Below are 5,869 nucleotides of genomic sequence, written 5' to 3' on the forward strand. Positions count from 1 at the left end.
AACTCAATAGGTTTCCTATGATGATCAGCATAACTTTTCTACCTAGCTTGAGCTGTGGCCATATGGGTTTGGATAGTACGGACTTGTTCTTCAGCTTCTTGAACAAAATCAATTCCATAATATCTCCTTTCACCGGCTTCTACCCAATTCAACAAGGTTCTACACTTTTGGCCATACAAAGCTTCAAACGGTGCCATCTTGATACTCTCTTGATAACTATTATTGTACGAGAGTTTAGCTAGGGGCAACCACTTTTCCCATGAACCCTTAGCCGAGATAACACATGCTCTCAACATATCTTCTAAGATTTGATTTACTCATTCAGTTTGCCCATTGGTTTGTGGATGATAGGCAGAACTTCTTACTAACTTAGTTCCCAATAATCCGTGTAAGTGCTCCCAAAAGCGAGCAGTGAACTGTGGTCCTCTATCAGAGACAATAGTACGAGGTATCCCATGAAGTCGGACTATCTAATTAAAGTACAACTCCACATAGTCAGTTGGACAGAAATCTATGCGGACAGGAATGAAGTGTGTAGACTTGGTCAGACGGTCTACAATCACCCAAATGGAGTTAAAATTCCTCTGAGTAGTAGGGAGCCCAATGATAAAATCCATACTTATCTCCTCCCATTTCCAACCTGGAATAGAGAGTGGCTAAAGCAATCTAGCTTTCATGTGCATAGCTTTGACTCGACAAGAAGTGTCACACCTAGCCACATAAGTGGCTATCTCCTTCTTCATCTTGGTCCACCAAAAGTGAGGCTTCAAATCATGATACATTTTGTTACTACCAGGATGAATAGATAATTTAGACGAATGGGCTTCAGATATGATTTGATTTATAAGCTCCCTATCCTTCGGAACCACCAACCTATCCTTGAACCATAACACGTCATTCTCATCTACCCGAAAATGTTTGGTTTCTTGCTCTTTCATCTTACGCTTTATGTGGAACACACCTGAATCTGTCTTCTGTAGCTCGATAATTCGACTCTGTAGAGTACAACTGATAGTGATGTTGTGAAGGACTGCAGGATGTAGGAGCTTTGACAAATGGAAGTCACTTTCAATCAAAGAGTGGCAATGAGATTTCCTACTTAAGGCATCCGCAACGACGTTTGCCTTGCCAGGATGATAGTGCACTTGGAGGTTATAATCCTTGATCAACTCGAGCCAATCTGACGCATATTCAACTCCAGTTGAGTGAAGATGTACTTAAAACTTTTATGATCAGTGTAGATATTGCACACATTGCCGAGCAAATAATGTCTCTAGGCCTTCAAAGCATGAACAACTACAGCGAGTTCTAAGTCATGCATCGGATAGTTCACCTCATGCTTCCAAAGTTGGTGAGAGGTATAAGCAATGACTCTACCCTCTTGCATAAGAACACCTCCTAAACCTATACCTAATGCATCGCAGAACACATCAAAAGGTTTCTCGATATTCGGTTGCGCCAAAACCGGAGCCGAGGTTAGAAGAGTTCACAGGGTGTGAAAAGCTGCATCACACTCGGAAGTCCAGACAAACTTCATGTCTTTTTGTAGCAGCCGAGTCATAGGCTTGGCTATTTTAGAGAAATCTAGAATGAAGCGACGATAATAGCCAGCCAATCCTAGAAAACTCCAAACCTCATGCACCGAGATTGGAGCCTTCCAGTCCAACACTTCTTGTACTTTGGTGGGATCCACCATAATTCCACCATCGGACAACACGTGTCCGAGAAAAGGTACCTCATAAAGCCAGAATTCACACTTGCTGAACTTTGCATAAAGCTGGTGTTCCCGCAATCTAGTGAGAACCACTCGCAAATGTTCAACATGATCTTCTTCATTCTCAGAATAGACCAAGATATCATCTATAAATACCACCACAAATTTGTCCAACTCAGGCATAAACACCAAATTCATCAAATACATGAAGTGTGCGGGGGCATTGGTCAATCCAAAAGACATAACAAGGTACTCATACAGACTGTATCTTGTGGAGAATGCAGTTTTTGGAACATCCTCAGGCCGAATTTTGATTTGATGATAACTAGATCTTAAATCAATCTTGGAAAAGACTTTTGCTTTAGACAACTGATCAAATAAGATATCTATGCGTGGCAGAGGGTACTTATTCTTGATTGTAACTGCATTCAAAGGCCTATAATCTACACACATGCATAGTGATTGATCCTTCTTCTTTACAAAGATAATTGGGCACCCCCACGGAGATGAACTAGGATGGATAAGGCCTTTCTTTAGAAGTTCATTTAACTAGGTCTTAAGTTCGGCTAGTTCATTGGGAGGCATTCTATAAGGCCTTCTAGAGATGGGCGCTGTACCGGGTAGCAACTCTATCTTGAACTCCATGTCTCGATCCGGGGGCAATCCGGGCAAATCATCGGGAAAAACATCCAGAAAATCACATACTACTGGGATATCTGCCATAGCCTTTGCTTGCACCGCATTAGTCGCACAAGAAAGATTGAGGTCCCTGGTTAGCTATACTAGAAAACCTTCCTAAGTAATAGGATCTCTGAGCATGACTACTCTAGTCGATGTATCAATAAGCACTCCATGACTGCTCATCCAGTTCATTCCCAATATCACATCGATACCTAGCCCTGGTAACACTACCAGATCAACTTGATAACTTCGCCCCTCTATTCCAAATTGCATGTCCCCAACTACAAGCTTGGTTGGGATAGTACCACTGGCAGCCCTAATACAATAACCCTCACCCTCAACAGTGTATGTTTTCTGCATAAACTTGGATGCAAGTGCGAGACTAATAAAAGAATGCGAAGCACCCGAATCAAATAGTACAACTATGGGGTGTTGATCAACCAGGAACTTACCAGCAGTTACTACCTCTCCTGACGGGATATCAGCAATATTAGTGTGGTTCACCTGTCCCTGACGACCACCTTGGTAGTTATTCTTCTTAGGGTAAGGGCACTCCCTTGCCCAGTGACTTGTCTTGTTGCAGTTCCAGCATGGCATGTTGCTTGGAGGAGCCTTGGAACTACCTTGACTAGTAGTGCCCTTGGGAAGAGCAACTATAAAAGCCTTGTGAAATCTAGTCCTGCCTAGATTCTTCTTCTACGATAGGCAGAATTTAGCAGCTGATGCTGGAGGGCGGAATGGAGCCCTTTGGGTGACTGGAGCCTTGGATTGTGAGGCACCCGCCTCATAGGCCCTCTTATGACTTTTTGAAGCAGCATATATAGCATTGTTGTTCTCTTGCGATAAAGCATCACTCACAAACTCATTAAAATGAGCACACTTGCAATTTCCCATGGTCTTCATCAATTTGGGGCTAAGTCCTCGCTTGAAACTAGTGATGTTTTTGGCATCAGTGTCAACAAACTCAGTAGCATACCTTGCAAGGTTATTGAAAGCCTGCAGGTATTCATTCAAGCTCTTGTTCCCCTAGGTTAGCTTCATGAACTCCATATGCTTGATTGCCATGAGACCAGGAGGAATATAATTTCCCCTGAAAGCAGACTTGAACTGATCCCAAGTGATTTGGGCATTAGCGGGCATAGTGGACCGATGATGACTCCACCAAATACTAGCTGGCCCATGCAGTTGGTGAGATGCATACTCAGTCTTCAGCACCTCAGTCAAGCGAAGCAGACAGAACTTCTGCTCGAGAGTGTTCAACCACTCATCAGCTTGGAGGGGCTCTTCAGCCTCCTTGAAGATCAGTGGCTTAGTGTCAAGGAAATCTTTGAAGTCGCTATACTGATTTGGTTCTGGTCCTTGATGTGCACCACGACCATCACGATTTGCAATTGTGCGGAGAGCCTCAGCCATAGTGCGTTGTCCTTCCGCAAGAATTGCCATCAATTCCGTTGGTGTGGGTGGTGGTGGTGGTGGAAGATCGTCATCATCACCAGCCGCACTAGTGGAACGAGTGCGAGGCATCTGAAACCATGCGCAACCAGCAATTATTGGTGATGTTAGCACATTGGAGAGGAATAATGTAATTACGCCAAACTAAATTTACTAGAGAGAATGAAAACTTCATACAATAAATAGAGGCAATAATTCATTCTCCAATCAAAACATCATCAATTAGATTACTAGCGCCATACGCAGTGCATTCCAACATGACAAGTTTTAAACTTAACCAACAAGATACGCATCCCGACGGGAGTGGATTAAAGTACATTACATGTCAAGTTCGAATTAAAAGGTACATCCCACATCAGTCATAGTACTAGGTCCATTACACCAATGACTGCAAAAGCTTAAACTAGTGAGACTTGCTAACTAACTACTCATCGAAGTGATCGTTGTCCACATCGGAGACGCCTTGGACTTCTTCCGGATCTTCCTCTTATTCTTCATTTGTAGGTTTAGCTGCATTGTCATCCATCTACACGTCCTCTTCTTCTTCATCGGCCTCAATCACTTGAGGTCCACCCACATTAGGATACCTTGGTATGGGGTGAGGAATAGGAAACAGACAGTTGTTCAGTTGATGGTGCTCCACCTGAAGTTCTTCAAGCTGCTCTTGGAGCTCCTGCTCCCTTTGGAAAGCATTGTGGTTAGCCATGATCCAGCCCTGACGTCTTTCTTTAGCCAACTCTAAAGCTGCATCTCTATGACGGGTCGCACGATCCAACTCCTATACTGCCTCATCTCTCTCTATGGTGAGGTTCATCATCTGGTTATGAAGCTCATCTCTCTCGCGTGCTGTTTGACCCCATTGCTGCAGGCATAATTTGCAATACCCCGAATCTCATCTACTTCTTGCTGAGCTCGCCCACATGCATCCACCCTACGGCGATATTTGCCTTGCTAGCTTCTTCTAGCACACTAAAAAGGGTGTCCTACTTGACTCGATAAAGCTTCAAGACGGCCATCATAGCACTCATTCTAGCATTGTCACTCTAAACACGTTCACCACGGCCTCGAACCAAGGCCTGGCCAACCTCTTGAGTCCACTCAGCCTCAGTAGGAGCCACTCGGGGAATGGATGAAGCTGGTCCACCCACTAGCTCATCCCCGAAGCTCTGTGCTATATCCATTAGCACATCAAGGGCAGCAACTTGAGCGGCTTCCCATGGGCTTTGCCCATCAGTCTCTATGCTCCGCCCATGCCACAACGGTCTCGTGGGGTTCTATGGCACTATAAAGGTCACAACGTACCATGGTACATCTCCCAATGGCACCGACTGCCTCCACATGTAGCGGGGTGCCTCCGAGTACCCAACTGAACTGAGCACCCTCCAGAGCAAGGTGGGCGTACCGAACTGGTCAAAAAGGTGCTGCTACCAGTAGGAAACACGGGCACGGCCATCTATATCAAAAAGGGATGCACCTCACGTGAGAGGATTTTTTTGCTGAGAGATTGAACTTAATACTTGGGATAAGCAATTATAAGGGAGGGAGTAATGCAATATGAATGACATAAGTGAATATGATGCATGCTCGTTCCGTACGTCCTCACAAACCTAAGAAAATTTAAGTTTTAGCGGAATATACGGTGGCATACATACGTTCTCTCAATTAGCGGTAACTAGTCGATCTACACAGTGCGTTGTTAGCGTACCTGCAGAAAACTTCATTGCAGCCCCAACCCAACAAGATATAATGCTAATAACAACAGTAGTAACTAATATACTCTCCATATATACATCCCCAGATATATATACTTTGGTATTCAAACTACCTGATAGATGTACCCACAATTAAGTACCTTCATATATATATGTATGCAACATATAAATACTCCAGTAACCACAACTAACTCTCCCCTAGACCGATGGTTGGACGGTCATGCTCTCACAACTCACACTTACCTTAGCATAGAGGCAATTGATCCATACATTACCATTCAAGCGAATGGCACCCATGCAATAGCACGCT

Source organism: Miscanthus floridulus, chromosome 1, assembly GCF_019320115.1.
Source record: "Miscanthus floridulus cultivar M001 chromosome 1, ASM1932011v1, whole genome shotgun sequence".
NCBI lineage: Eukaryota > Viridiplantae > Streptophyta > Magnoliopsida > Poales > Poaceae > Miscanthus > Miscanthus floridulus.